This window comes from Suncus etruscus, chromosome 3, assembly GCF_024139225.1.
Source record: "Suncus etruscus isolate mSunEtr1 chromosome 3, mSunEtr1.pri.cur, whole genome shotgun sequence".
In the NCBI taxonomy this organism is placed as follows: Eukaryota; Metazoa; Chordata; class Mammalia; order Eulipotyphla; family Soricidae; genus Suncus; species Suncus etruscus.
Window position 1 is genome coordinate 29311531 of NC_064850.1, and position 17086 is coordinate 29328616.

The following is a 17086-nucleotide window of genomic DNA, read 5'->3' on the forward strand; positions in this document are numbered from 1 at the left end:
ATATCTAGAAAAGCTACATTCAAAAGGTCAGCTTTCTAAGATGATTCATTTGTATGTAAATGGAGGTGCGGGCATGGATGAGTGCATTTCAAGAAACGAAACACCTAAAGCACAGCAATATTTTTATGAATTCTATTTTTAAATCAATAGCACTGCAATTCATTGTAAATGTTAAATATGTAAATTATTAATAAATGTTTTATTAATAAATTAAATTGCAAAAGATTACTAGGAATAAAACGAGATTGGTGGACTTTAGTGTCTTGACTGAAGAAATACAGAACATAAAGTCATATGGGCTTCTGGAAAGGAGGGAGGGCATTAGATCCCCTTGGAGGTTTGAGGAAGACCTAAAAGAAGTGGCCAGTAGGAATCTTGTTGCTCTTTGATTTAGTTTTAGGAGAAATGAGCTATATTGAGAACTGGACACTACTAAAAGACAGGACAGTTGACCATGAAGTATCTCCAGTAGTAGGTGAGTTTAACGAAGTCGACCTTGCTTGGGGGCTTCACTAAGCAGAATATATTTCTCTGAAATTGTCCATCTACTACATGATCTGAATAGAAAGCATGTTTCTCAGTAACGTAGCTATCTCCTTCACTTGCTTTCTGTTCATTCAATTACTTATTTTGGCAACTTGTCCAAGAATTTTTCACCCTCATACTATTTATAGCCTGTTATAAACCAACACATTAGTCCATAGTACATGTTGGTGAAAATTCCCTTTTAGAATGTATTTTTAAAAATGTGGGGGGTGTTAGACATTGAATTGTTGATCTCACACATGAGACATATAGTCTACCACTGAAGTATATATAGGTAATTCATTTATATATTGAATAGTAAGAATTCATTCTTCTCAATCAGATCATAAGCACAATGGCTATTTTGAGGGAGAGTGGCAGTTTATCTAGAACTATGCTGAAAAACTGAGGAGCCCCTCAAAAGTATCTATAATGACTGTAGTTGATTGCATGGGCCTGAGACAGTGTGCTTAATGAACTCTGCTATGCTATCCAGATCATCTTTGCAGTTCTCTAGAACCTCTAGAGCTGTATCTAGTATATGGAGGATCAGGTGATGAATAGGAAGAAACCAGTGTTGGCTACATAGAAGGCAAGAGCCATTTTAATTTTGCAGCATCTTCCTAACCTTAGGGGTTACTTTTTTTAATGAACATGTAAGAATCAATAATAATTTGGTTATTTTTCCATAATATATATCCAATTACTTTTTGTTTTAAATCACTACTATATGTGCTATTTAATATACATACATTATAATTATAAGACAATTTGAATACACATTTTATTTTATATAATATTCACACCATATATCATGTACATATATATCCATAAACACTTTAGCAAGCATTTTGTTATGGATTGCTATGAAAATGGTATAAAGATTTTAAATTTTAATTGACCCCTAAAACTGGAATAGCCTTTATATTCTAACCAACTCTGCATTGCTAGTCCTTTTCATATTCATATGATATATATATATGTGTCATATATATATCAGGATTATTGTGTTATGGGCTTCATTTCACCACAGACTCATAGTACAATTTCAATTATTTTACTATAGCATGCATGAAACAATATTTTATTTGCATATCAGAAATTTATGTGATAAATATCAGAAATGTAAGTTGCTTTGACTAAAAAGTGTAATTATATTAAATATTCTATTTAGTGTAGAGTTTTATTGTTGAGTTCCACACAACAGATATAATAGGAAGTTTTAAAAGTATAAGATGTAGATACTTTAAGATGAGCAAAAAATCAAGAACAAATCACTGGTTATGTTTGAATTTCTTATGTTTTGAGATTATTCTTCACTTTTATTATTCATAGCAAAAAAAAATAAAGCCCATTATATATACCCACTATAAATTACTATAGAATGTTATCTGTAGACAAATTTTTTTCAGAGGTACAAATTTACTTACAGACTATAATGGATAGTTTTTATATCATTGAAAATTTTTTATTATTTACTGGATTAACTTTATCATATAATTTATTAAATTATTAGAGTTATACTTATTATGGATCATTACAATTATACCACTTTATTAAAATGTATTATAATTTACTATGGTTAGTTTACCTCAAGTTAAAAAATTGTTTACTTGTGATGAAGTTTTTATTTGCTTCAAGCTTCACTGACTTCAACAAAATATTTAAAATCTGCAAAGTATGAGTCAAAGCAATAGCCCTTGCCTTGCACGTGCAAAACCTGTATTCAATCACCCACATTGCATTGGTTCCTTGAGCACAGTAGTGCAAAGCCACAAGTGCAAAGTCAGGAGTAACCGTGCGCATCACTAGTGTGATGCAAAAACAAAGCAAAATAAAACTGCAAAATTAAATTTAGCTCTACAAATTATTTCTACCTTTATTAAAGCTGCCCTTTTAGATTTGTAAGTATGTAAGATTTCCTTCAAAAATTATTTAAATTTGGGGCTGGAGCAATAGCACAGCAGCAGGGTATTTGCCTTGCAGGTGGCTGACCCAGGAGGAAAGGCCTAGGTTTGATCCCCAGCGTCCCATATGGGCCCCTAGCCAGGAGACATTTCTCAGTGCATGACCAGGAGTAACCCCTGAGTGTCACTGGGTGTGGCCCAAAAACCAAAAATAAATAAATAAATTTCCGCTAACCCTAAAATGTTAAATTTAAAAAATATTAACACAGCGTGGTTATACTTACTTCTTCGTGAAGGACTTGGTGTATAAAAATGTAATTAATGCATTACAGATGATTGATTTCTCCTTAGTGCTCAGGGCTTACTCCTGGCTCTGTACTCAATGATTAGTCCTGACAGATTTAAGGGATTATATGGGATGCTGGAGTGATCTAGTGGCAAGTTTCTAGAGTTTATCAGAAGGAAATGATGACTGTGAGCTGTCTGATTTTCCTGAGTTAGATTTTAAATAATAGACTATAATAGGAGTAAAATAAATCAAAGAGTTGGGAAAGCTCAAAAGGTCCCCAAGCACCTCCAAGACTAATCTCTAAACACAGAGCAAATATTTCCAGGTGTTGTCCCCAAAAGACAAAATCATGAAAATTATTGTTGTCCCTCCCCCAACTTCCTGCCTATATCACCTGGAAGGTGAGACCCTCCCACAGCTGGAAAGGGACTGTGGTTGGTAATTAAGAGTGGCCTGAGGGGAGGGGTGAAAGACAGACACAGCAAGGAAGGAGATCAGAAACACAGGATGGATGCAGAGAGGCTGCTCAGCTTAGAGGCCTTGTGAAAAATATGCACATGGTTGGCCAGAGAGATAGCACAGCGGTAAGGCATTTGCCTTAGACACAGAAGGATGATGGTTCAAGTCCCAGCATCCCATATGGTCCACTGAACCTGCCAAGAGCGATTTCTGATCATAGAGCCAGGAGTAACCCCTGAACTCTGCCGGGTGTGACCCAAAAGAACAAAAACAAAAACAAAAAAAAAGAAAAAGAAAAAGAAAAATATGCACATGGTAGTTAGGGCCCTGTAATAAAGCTGGATGTCTCCTGAAACTTCATCTGATTGCTGTGATCATTTCTTCCGCAGTTATCCAGAACCAACAACCTGTGGGCCAATAGGGTTTGAGGCACCGGGCCCTTAGGAGTAAGGCCTCTCCACCCATTCATCCTCACCTTTAGGACTTTATAATTAATAATTAATTCAACAAATTATCACTAGTAATAAAAGTTTTATTAAAAAAACAAACTACTTTTATCTTTAATCTTATTTTAGCATGTGACAATAGGAAATTTAAAATGTAACTTTTAAACATGTTTATCCTAATATTCATGTGAATTTGACATAAGTTAGATAAAACAAATTCTGTTCGAACTAGCCTATTTTTATCTTTTTGCTTGGGCCAAGATCCTCAGAAAGATAATTGATGTATATGATGACTGATGCACAGTGGGGCCTACTTCTCTTTCCCAAGTCAAGCAATGTAAAGTGAAATATATAAATGATAAAATAAAAATAGAAGACATCTTTGCATATAAATCATGATCTACTTTTAAATATATAAATTAGCACAAACCCTTTAGAAAATTGTTAGGCATCATCTAATGAAACAGAATATATACATATCTCTTGAAGTGAAGTAGATTCTCATACGTTCGCCAAAAAAACGTGCAATTTTACTTAAATAAATATATGTAAGAATGAGACACACAATTCATCATAGTTAAAATCTGGGGACTGTGGAAATATTTAACTAAAATAGAATAGTAACTAAATAGTGGAAGATTCATACAAAAATAATTTATAGCTGTGATAATGGGTAAAATATTGTCTCGCTACAAAATGTCAAATTTTATTAATTTCTTGGACACGTGCAATAGAGCTTTAAAGAATAAATATCCTCAAATGGTATTATAAATTAGGAATGTAGTTTTATGTAAGTATAAGTTCTGAATCTACAGATAGTGAAATAGATTCTCAAGATTTAAATTATGCTCTATTGCCTGTTCTGTAAACCATTATCACAAAATGCCAACTTTGCAAAAAGTTATCAAACTACAGGTCATGATCATGAACAATTTAGATTGCATATTATACTAGTAAAATATATGACTATTAATATCCTGACAATTTTTAGTAAAAGTTTTGACAACTCTATTTTTCCCTCTTCATAAAAGAATATGAGAGGAGGACAGGGTCATTTTAAGAAAAATAGTTTGGGGGAATTCTTGAAAACTAAACATGCAATAAAATATTGAGGCATTTACTCCAAGTAAATAAAAAAACATGCTCACACAGAATCCTATATTACTTTACTTTAAAGCTTTATGTATAATTGTTAAAAAGAACACATAAACAACTCAGCTGTTTTCCATTACATAGATATTTATACATGTAGAAATAAAATATTCAGCAATATGAAAGAAGGGATCATTGAAACATATTGGGTGACTACAAGGGAAATATGTACTAAGTGGGAGGGAATATCAAAAGAATATTCACTACATAAATATATAATTCCAAAATTTATATATCTATATATAGAAAAATATTAGAAAATCAGTAACATAAAGTGAAGGAGACTTAAATTAAGCCTTTAAGCACTAATTTTGTTTTGTTTTGTTTTGGCCACACCTGGAGGCACTCCAGGTTTACTCCTGGCTCTGCACTCAAATGGGATACCTGGATCGCACCCAAAGTCAGTGGCATTCAGGGTGTTTTTCCCTACCATTGTGTTACCACTTGGGCTCTAAGCACTAATTTTTACATTATTTTGTTATACACATTTAGGTATATATTTTTGTAATGTTATCTTCTATGATGTATATGTTGGCTTCCTTTTATATTATTTGTTTATTTTGGGTTTTAGGCCACACTGGGAATCCTCAGGGATTACTCCTGGTTTTGCACTCAGGAATCATTCCTGAGGAGATAAAAGGAATATATGGGATCACAGGAATCTAACCTGGTTCATCCACAAGCAAGGCGAATTTATCCCCTGCTATGCTGTTGCTCTGGCACCTTGCAGAGCTTCCTTTACTTATATCTAATGTTGTTTTTTTTTTTTTTCAAAAAAAATTGTAGAATACTTTTTATGATGTCATTTTCTCTCATATGATTATTCCTTTTAGATGCCAAAAAAAAGAGAGATGGGTTTTCATTTTCTTAAAGTAAGATTACTATTTTTGTATCTACCTCAAATATAAGAACTCTAGCCCAAGAAATGAAGGCACATAGTGATTTTTATTAGCATGCAGCATGAAATATAGGGGGAAATTTTAAGTAGTCGATAAACTAACAAACATCCACTCAGTCAGATGATCAAGGTTATTTCTACATGCTAGATTATGTCTGTGCACATATGGTATCCATACAAGATACAGAGAGATGAAGATGAGACCTCATCTCTGGGAGTTTCTGCATGAACCCATAAATTCAGGAAAATCATATAAATATCAAACGAATCCAATGGAAAGTATGATCAGTGCCTCTCAAAACTGTCCAGGTGGGGCCGAAGCAATAGCAGAGCAGGTAGGACATTTGCCTTGCACAAGGCCAGCCCAAGTTCGACCCTAGGCATAATAATATGGTTTCCCAAACCTGCCAGGAAAGATTAGTGAGCACAGAACCAGGAGTAACCCCCTGAGCATAGCCAGGTGTGGCCCCCCAAAAATAAAGAGTCACAGACTTCTTGATCATTTTACCTACAGCATATTATTTGCTTTAGAAATAACAATGTAAAAACTACTTTTCCCTATTTCATTAGCAAAAAAATAAATATGGCAGCAACCTAATTATCATGTTTTATTTCATTGGCAAGACTAGTGAGGTATGGAACATTCTCTTCACCATTTGTACCAATAAACCCTGTATGATGATAGTTGCTCCTTATCAAATATGTTGCTCAAAATGTTGCTCCTTATCTCCATATATAATTATTCTATTGTGCTACCTGTGATTTTATAAATTTAATCTTTAATTATATTTCTGATATTTTAGGGGAGGGGCATACCTAAATGTACTCAGGGACTAATTTTTGGCTCTGTGATCATTATTGACTCCAGCTAGTATTCTGGGTAACAGAGGCATTGCCAGCATTGAAACAATGGCAACCATAGGTAAGGCAAATGACTTACCTATGACAGTACCTCCCTGGTGATTTTGCATTACTTTTTATTTTTTGCTTTTTGCATTACAAAACCAAACCTCATAGTTAATCCAGGTAAATTCTCACTTTATGTGTCTTATTCTAGTAGTTCACATTTTATTAATAAGATTGTCTATAAAATGTCTAATTTGTATATATTTTGTAGAACTATAACAGAAATATCTAACTTGAAATGTTATTTTTGAAATAATCTGAATTTTTCCTGCTGATTCTTTTTTCTGGATAATTGTTGGAGACAGTTTCCTGTCAGAGATCAATTTTTCTGTCTTCTGTCTTAACCCAGCTTTTTTCACCTAAAAGCTGCCTACGTGCAGTCTTTGCTGTAAGCCCTTGAGCTAACAGGAAAGGTATTTGCAGCTGCAGGAATAATTCACTTTGAAGCCCGGAGAGAAAGCAAACAACCCGGTACCATTCCCAGATATAGGCTACTCCCTTTAACTTCATTCCGGAGTTAATGGCTATGCAACAAAGCTTGCCCCACCATAAACTGCTGAGAGTTCCGGAAAGTGGGCTACAGACCCTACTTTAGGGTCATAGGGCAATTCCTTGAAAGCTGCTGACTTAGGAATGATTGTAAAATTGTCACTGCTTCTCCCTCCCTTCTGGAAGACGATTTACTGCCTTTGTCTCCTGGCTTCCGCGCCAAAATGTATGATTGACATCACTTTTTTCCTGCCCCCTTCTCCTTCTCTATATAAGAGATGCTGGACACCTTAGACCGGTTTTATCGCCTGAGGTCATTATTACTAACCTCTCTTAGATTTTTTACAGGTGTGGTTGTCCTTCTAACCCAGCTAAATAAAGGTGTGGTCGTCCGAGAGCCTCTCAGCCGATTCCCGCTGGCCGGGCCCCTCCGGGGAGCTTGCAGGACCCCGCAGATAATTACACAGTAAATTCCTGTTTTATTTATTTTTTGGTGAATATGTAAGTTATATATAATTTATTTAAATATGAAATCTATTAATTGTCATATAACCATTAAATCATATGATGACTTAAAATTATAAATTAAAGTAAATTAGTTATATTTAAAGGTTTCTTAGAAACTATTTTTCTAAATGAGTTAAATTTATATTGTCAAGTTCAAGGTGGTAGCACTGTGAATTTTTTTTTGCTAGATTTTCATTAAATCTCAAAAGGGAAAGCTGACATCTTATTTCACTTTTCCATCTGTAAACTTGGTATACCTCTCCATTTTAAAAATCTTCATTTCCATCTTCTAGCAAAAATATTGAGATTAATTATGTACAGAAGAGTTTGTGTAATAATTAAAACATTTTACTTGGAGCCATAGTGGTGGTGCAAGTGGTAGGGCATTTGCCTTGCACATGGCTAACATAGGAAGGAATGCTGTTTGATTCCCCCAGTGTCCCATATGGTCCCCCAAGCCAGGAGCGATTTCTGAGTGCATAGCCAGGAGTAACCCTTAAGCATCACCGGGTGTGGCCCAAAAACCGAAAAGAAAAGAAAAAAATGGCATTTTAGTTGTTCTTATAATTAATAAAAATTTTTCCACATTTTGTTAACTTATTGATAGTTGTTCACTTAAAGTATCTTTTGAGTTTTTAACTTTATTACTCATTTTTAAAGCTAAATTTCATCTTAGACCAATGTTTGATTCTCTAGGATGTTCCAGAAAGATATTATTAGTATTATATATTAAAATACTGTTTTAATTTTCTATACTATTATTCATAAATATTATTTGTTTACTACTTTTTGTATTGCTGTATACCGCATAAGAATAATAAATAACACTTGTCATTATTTGTTTTATTTCAGTGAGATTGCTACTTTATTTTCAAAATTATGTGTTATTTTGCATTTTGAATTTAGAACTAATTAAGTGCATTCCACCTTTTTCACTATTCTAGAAAAATGCATGAAGGGACTTTTATTTTATTATAAACATAAATACATTTTATAATTTGCTAATCTTTTACTCCCTCAAGATGTATAGATCTTAGTCATATTTTACATCAGTTTTTTAAAAACTTTTATTCTGCCTGCTGTTGTGTCTCTTTCATTCTTATACATTTTTAAAATGAAATTTATAATCTCCTTGAGAGGCCTCCAAAGAGATTGCCTTTCTTACCTTTTCTGAGACTAGAACTTTTTTTTATACGTAATATAAAAGATTAAATTTATTCTACCTGATAGATTAACTAAGTAGAGGTAATGGCAATATTAACACACCACTCTGTTGACCCATCCACCCCTAAACTATACCTTCTCAAGAAAAAAAACTTTGAGGTATTTCAGTATTTTTAGAAACAATTTAGGTGCCTGAAAAGTTTTTAAATTTGTATATATATATATATATATATATATATATATATTTGTGTTTATGTATATAATAACAATACTATGATGATATTAAATATTATTTATATACTAAATAACAGTAGCATTGTGTTTTACTGTAATATAATACAAAATTGATCATGCAAAAATGATGATAAAACTAATATTCTGAATCTGGATCATATATAAAATATATATTTTATTCTAATGATATATATTTTTTACTTTAACTTGAGTAACTATAATGTCTACATTTTAAAATACATTTTCTCATATAATAAAGTGCATTATATTACAGAAATATCTATGCTAGGAAAAAATTACAACTAATTTTTTTAAGATTTTATGTTAGTGTAATTTTCTAACACTTGCCTTTCTCTCATTTGATAGAATATATTCATAGAATACATATACCCATGTTGTATCTTTCAATCAACAAGATGTATTTACTTTTATGATTTAATAATATTTTATTGCATTATGTACTGTCATCTTTTATCATTGGTCTATTAGGTCATTTCCAAGCTTCAGCTATTGTGAATGATATAATGAAACATAGAAGAAATGATATTTCTTCAAAATAGTGCCTTTGATTATTTCAAACACCTAAAAATTCAATTGCTGGATTTACATAGTAGTTGTATTACATTTTGAGTAATATTTCACTTTTTTATGTTTCCCTGTCCCTGAAACGTGCCCTTTCACACAATCACCAGTTTTATTGTCCAAATTATACATATTAAAGTGTTTATTTACCTGCTTCTCTAATCACAAACATAGTCACACACTCACGCAAATATTTATTTTAATATCACAGTTTTCTTTTAATCACACATACTGCCTTTAAACTCACAATTTAATCTTTTTATTCTCTGTACTTTTCAGAGTAAGTTGGATTATCAGCAAGTTAATTTATGTAAAAATCCCAGAATACTACCATTTTCAAATTTGCCTAGCATTTTTTTAATGTGTACTGATTTCTATTTACCCTCACTCCTGAGCATATTTTCTAGGCAATAATACAAATACATAGATATTGTAAATCTTTTCTGCCTTTTACTTCAACCATACTTATTTCCTTCATACTTGGTTATTTTACCTTTCTAGCAGTTTACTTCTATATTCAGACAATTCTGGAATCCCACTATGTACTTTGTGTTTTGCTTAATCTGGTAAGAAATTCTTTTGATTCTCAAATAAAACAGAAATTTTCTCTTGGTAGGTCTGTTTCATGCTCAATATGTAAATATGTACATATTTAAATATGTAAAAGGTTGTCATACAATAGAGAAAATGAACTCTTCCCATTATGCTGGAGGTTGCATAATATATAATTTAGAGGGTGGCAATTTTTATTTTATTTGTATGGAAGAACAATAAGAGTTATAAAGAATTTAATGTGCTGCCTTTGAAAATACAGTTTATTGGCACAGAAATGTTCAGCCCACTTGGAAAGACTGTTTTGCAGAGATCTTTTCATTTAAAGAACGGAGACATCTCTGAACAAGGCCTTATACTACCTCTGGTTTCTATGTATCTGTACTTCTCTTGTTTACTCTCACTATAGGTGAGATTTCTATATGTGAAAATAATATGGATGCTACAAGTCTAGGCAGAGTTATACAGTGGGATATGTGAGTCTTTTTCCCCACTCTCTTGCCTCTTTTCAGGGAAAGGGCTTGTAATACAGTTAGTTCTTTGAACTCATTTCTTTCTTTCTTTCTTTCTTTCTTTCTTTCTTTCTTTCTTTCTTTCTTTCTTTCTTTCTTTCTTTCTTTCTTTCTTTCTTTCTTTCTTTCTTTCTTTCTTTCTTTCTTTCTTTCTTTCTTCTTTCTTTCTTTCTTTCTTTCTTTCTTTCTTTCTTTCTTTCTTTCTTTCTTTCTTTCTTTCTTTCTTTCTTTCTTTCTTTCTTTCTTTCTTTCTTTCTTTCTTTCTTTCTTTCTTTCTTTCTTTCTTTCGGGGGGGGCACACCCGTTTGATGCTCAGCATTTACTCCTGGCTAAGCGCTCAGAAATTGCCCCTGGCTTGGGGACCCTATGGGACGCGGGGGGATGGAACCGCGGTCCTTCCTTGGCTAGTGTTTGCAAGGCAGGCACCTTACCTCTAGCGCCACCTCGCCGGCCCCTTGAGCTCATTTCTTAAATCGGAACTTATTTCCAGTATCTTGATTAGCATAATTGGCTGAAAATAGCCCCTACCTGTGAATAAGGGGGGATGAAACTTTAGAGGACCCAGAGCATTTCTCAGGAGAAGATGCCAGCTAATGAAAATAGATATTAATATGATTAGATCACAATATATCACACTTATTTGTAAGTTTTTCCTTATAGTAACTTATCCTTAAGAATCAGTAAAAATCCAAGTAACTTATTTTTGAGAAATGCCATCATAATATAGGAGCCCGATGAACACCTGATTCTGAGTCAGTTTCATCTTAATTATAATATCCAAATATATTAAATATACTAATATGTTCAATATACAATATACCTAAAATATTTATGTCTGAGATTAACTTCCCCTTTTATGTTTTATGTTTTCTCCTTATAGAATACTGTCAAAGTAGTGAAGGGATGGTGTTGGACATTGTATGACTGAAACTCAGTCATGAAGAAATTCATAACTCTGTGCTTTATGGTGAATCAATTAAAGCATTTATTTATTTTTTTTTAGTTTTATTATTATTATTATTATTATTATTATTATTATTATTATTATTATTATTATTATTTTGGTTTTTTGGGCCACACCCGGCGGTGCTCAGGGGTTACTCCTGGCTGTCTGCTCAGAAATAGCGCCTGGCAGGCACGGGGGACCATATGGGACATCGGGATTCGAACCAACCACCTTTGGTCCTGGATCAGCCCTCTTGCAAGGCAAACACCACTGTACTATCTCTCCGGGCCCCTTATTTAAGTTTTATAAATACTGTCAAAAGGAAGGGAAAAGTCAAAGCTAGAAAAAATTAAAATAAAAAGTGTCGGGGGCGGAGCCGTAGTGCAGCAGTACGGCGTTTGCCTTACTCATTGCTGACCCAGGATGGAGCTCGGTTCTATCCCCGGCGTGGTCCCCAAAGCCAGGAGCTATTTGTGAGTGCAAAGCCAGGAGTAATCCCTGAGCATCAAAGGGAGTGGCTCAAAAACTAATAAATAAAAAATTAATTAATTAAAAGTGTCAAGATTTAATTTCTGTCTGCCTCATATGAATCCCAGAAATAGATCTATAGTTTTCTTTATATAACCATTAGCTTTGTCATTAATTATCACCACAGGAAAAATGAGAAGAAACAACACATAAGCCTTCTGATTATTTTGGTTTTCTTCACCAAGTCATAAAGCACTTTGCTTTCAAATTAGCAAATGATTAGTCAAGACATGACAACATTTGTGAGTTTAGGGCTTTGGCTGGCATTTAGTAGATAGGGAATTAGATCCCACACATTGTGGGAAAGTTTGGCTGGTAAATCTCAAGATTTCTGATTAGTAGCCAGATTGAGAGTAGGACAATGTGTCTGAGAAGGCAAGAAAAAAAAACTGTTAGAAGAATTTAGAATGGTAGTTTTTGACTGACTGTATTTTGCTTTTATTATTTTTAACAAGATAATTCAAGAAGAGAGTTTAAATATAAATTCTATTTTTTTCCTGAAAAGTGCCAAAGTTTGTAAGTTTGTCTTTAAGGAATATACAAAAGCCAACCAACCAACTGTTCATAATTTCTAAGGAATCAAGGAAATATTAGCCATATGGAATGAGGGTGGTTTATTTTGTTTGTATGGTTCATAGTGGTGTCAGCAAAATACAGGAAGTTTTGTGAATGCAAAAATTTAGTTAAACTGGGGCTAGGAGATAGTACAGAAAATAGGGTAACACATTTGCCTTGCAAGCATACAACCCAGGTTCAATTCCCAGTATCACCCTGTGACTCCCTTCAAAAATTAATTTTAATACGATAAATTATATTCAATTAAAATGTTATCTTTTCTGGGCAATAGATAAATATATAAAAATATCTAAGCTTTTTCCTGGTAATATCTACTTCTATTTTTATAATGCTGCATTTGTGAAAAGTGTATTTGGTTAGGAATGGGAGTGTAGCTAGTAGAATGTTCACCTAGAAAAGCATTACATTTATTTGTGCATTTATTTTATAACAACTCCCAACAGCATTGTATCTTTACAGAAAGGCAAAAACTACAAGTCATAATTGTAATTGGGTTAATTGTTTGATTTGTTATTTAGAAAGAATACATGATCTATACACAATTTTATATAACATACCTTAATTAAATTAAAGAACTGTCATTTACAAAGTTATTGATGGCTAAAAGATTGAAAGTTAATGCTCTAACCACAATTCCACTAGTACTGTCAACTTTTCACCACCAGAATTACCCCAACCATTCCAAGTGCCTGCCACTTTAACAGTCACTTTTTAAAGTATAGAGATTATAGTTTGAGTCTCATGTTTCCAGTATTGTTGATTCTGTGGTTTGGATATATAGCTGTTCCATTCCCCTCACATTACCAATACATGTAAGGCTCCTGACTCCTACTCTACAATTACTTTCCTTTCTCAGCTTACTCTCAATTTCTTTTCTTCTCTGTCCTTCTGCTTCCTATACTCTGGGACCAAGGGTGATAAAGCCATCTCCCCTTTATTATACTGTAACCACTTACCCTGTTATTTATATATCACAGATAAAATAAACCTATGTTGTCCTTATTCTGGCTTATTGCACGCACCATGATATCTTCCAATTTCATTGTGGTTGAAGCAACATTGATCATTTTTTTGCAGCTTCAGAGTATTCCATTGTGTACATGTACCATAACTTTATAACCCATTTTTCTGTTGTGGGCACCTAGTTGTTTTTTTTTAAGAAATATATATCTTTAATATATTTGGGTACTGCAAGTTTCCCACAGCATCTCTAGTATAGGACCTACTTTTCCATGAATATTAGTCTCTAATATTGCATTGTCTATAAAATAATATCAGTGAAAGTTTTTATGAACACTTTTAAATATATATATTTATACATATTTATATAATTTTATCTTAATAACCTAACATGGGTCATTGAATGTTCAAACTTTCAATTTAGGGGACTTGGGCATTTGCAGGAAGGCACCTCTGCTCACAAACTCTACCACAATTTTGGTAATGTTAATGATCAAAGCCAGAGCCTCACACATATAAGACAAGCTTTGTAGCGACCCAGGACCACTAAGTCAGCCGGGGCGGGGGGGGGGGGGAGAGAGAGAGAGAGAGAGAGAGAGAGAGAGAGAGAGAGAGAGAGAGAGAGAGAGAGAGAGAGAGAGAGAGAGAGAGAGAGAGAGAGAGAGAGAGAAAGAGAGAGAGAGAGAGAGAGAGAGAGAGAGAGAGAGAGAGAGAGAGAGAGAGAGAGAGAGAGAGAGAGAGAGAGAGAGAACAGGCAGAATCTCTCTCGTCGACCAACTGTCAATTTTATCTTTACATACTCTCTGACCAGTGTCCATTACAGGGGGCTGTGTCCAAGGTGCATGTCCAGGTCCAATTCCAAGGGAGTGTCCACGGGGCATGTCCAGGTTCATTACATCAATAACATCTATCCAGCGCTGAACTATGTCCTTGGGTCCAAATAACTTGTAAGTTTTTATACATGTGAATTTCATCAGTTCCAGGATGTATCTAAGCAATCTAAAATGATTTCACTAGTTGAGAATTGCGTTCTAAGATACATATTAAAGAATAATTTATTTCACAACTTATTAATTCAATAGAGAACAATTTGGATCAAGCTAGACAGTCTGATGCTTTAGCTGATCTGCATTGGACAGATTATGAGATAGATAGCGTAATATTTCTGAAATTACAATGATAATGGGCTATTCTGTGAAGGTTTGCCATTTGATTAGATACCATGTTAAAAGTTTTGATATGTTTTGACATTAACATTGGTATTAATAATTGGATATTCCTGAAAAAACTCTCTAACATTAACAAACAACTTGATTTTATTTTCTGAAGTCTCTGCAATTTAGGGTACAATGCAATAATTTCTAGTAAATAGAGGACTTTTGTAGTATTCTGGAGACATTCATGATATGGACATGTTTAAACATGTGTGTACTATTTTATAAAAAATGTTTACATATTTCTGTATAGTACTTCTTTTTTTTTTTTTTTAGGAGGTTACCCAGTGCTGCTCAGTATTTACTCCTGGATCGTTTTCAGGAATCACTCCTGAGTTCTCAGGGGAAAATATGTTTTTTTAACCAAGGTCAGCAATTGAAGCAAGTGTCTCGATTCCTGTATTATCTTTCTGGTACCTGTTTAGTCTTCTTAAATCAACATAACTTCTGTAAGTTATTTTGAATTATTGCATATGATTGTAGTCTATTGCTATAGATGTGTACTCTCCATTTTGTACAAAACCAATAAATAACAGGCCACTCTATCACTAATGAACTTGTGTGGAGTTTGCAATTGCATTGTTCATACCTATCCTTGGTGACTGTCATAGATTTCATAATATATAATTAGAAAGTAATTGCTTGGCTGTAATATATTCATCTACTCAAAATTGATAAATTTCTGAAAACTGGCCACTCACTCACATCAGGAAAAATTTATATTAGATAATCTGGTAGAATTCCCCATGGTCTACTTTATTGCTCTATAATTCACTCATTAAATTAACATGTGATTTTGATAATATCAAAGATTACAAAAATACATGCTCATCTATGTGAACTATCCACCTTTTTGTATAATAAAGCCCAAGGACACAGAAGCAAATGGATTAATGCTCTTACTTGGAAATGACTAAATATTGATGTCATGTGTTTGTGCAGAATATCACTAACTGTAGACATTTTACATTTATTAACTGATTCGAGTTAGTTGGTTTTTATATCTTTAATTTCTTTAAGAAATGAAATCATGTGACTATAAAATCACTGTACAATATTTATAAAATATAGATTTAATGAAAGAAATTTGACTTATTATTTATTTCTTAACACAACCTTCATGATATGATCTCTGTTTTGCTTCCTTTCATTTTTGCCCTCATTCACTATAAATCATTTTCATTTTCAAAAAATATATTAAGTATTTTTCTATTCTGCAATTAAATATCACTCTTCTCCCTCATTAAAGAGAAGTCCTGATTAAATCTTTTTCTCATTGGATTAGTAGTCTTTCCTTTACTGATTTTCGGCAACACTGAATTTTTATGGAAACTGTGCTTGATGCTGTGATAACCTTCTGTAAATATTAGAAAATTCAAATTTTAATGATTCATACAAGCATTTAGCTATCATTGAATATTTAAGTACTTGGTGCTGCTTTGAAAAAATATTTGATTATTAAGCTTACTTGGCAAGAAATATCAACTAAAAATGTTATATGAAAAAGGGTACACTTATGTTGAGTTAGAAATAAAGCAACATTTAAAAGATTACAATGACTTGACATACAGGAAAATCTTCATAAATTAAATACTTTTAAGATATATCCTAAAAGAATAGAATTTTCTCTTATGACGAGCCTTTGAAAGACATTTTTAGGTCAGTTATTAAAGCATAAATTCCTGAAAAAAATGACTTTAATAGGGAACCATAAATTTTTAATATGATTGCAAATGAATGAGTGGTAATTGGCACATGATATTTAGTTACTAGTGTTTGTTCTGAGAAAGGTCTTAGTATCATGTTGATTAATTTAAATTTGATTCAATAGGCAATGGCAAATGAAAAACTTCTTAAATAGGGCTTATCATATGTTATTTATATAAATTTTAGCCTCAAAAATATTACCATGGCTGTTTATTTTAGGGAAAATGCTAACTGGTACTCAGGTGTTATTTCTAGTCAGGGTTGATTCCTGGCAGTGTTCGGGGTTCCATATGCAATGAAAGGAATTGAATTGAAATTGTTTCTAGGGAAAGCATACACTTTAACTTTTGTACTATCTCTAAATACATGTTTATTAAATGAATACTAGATTTTAAAAAGAATTAGCATAGATGAAAAAATTCAGAAATGAACACATTCTTTTCTATGAAGTAAAGACTATTCATTCCAGATAAGTAATATTAAGGTCACACAAATAATAGTGATGATCTGCCTTTTTCAATTAGCTCAAAAAG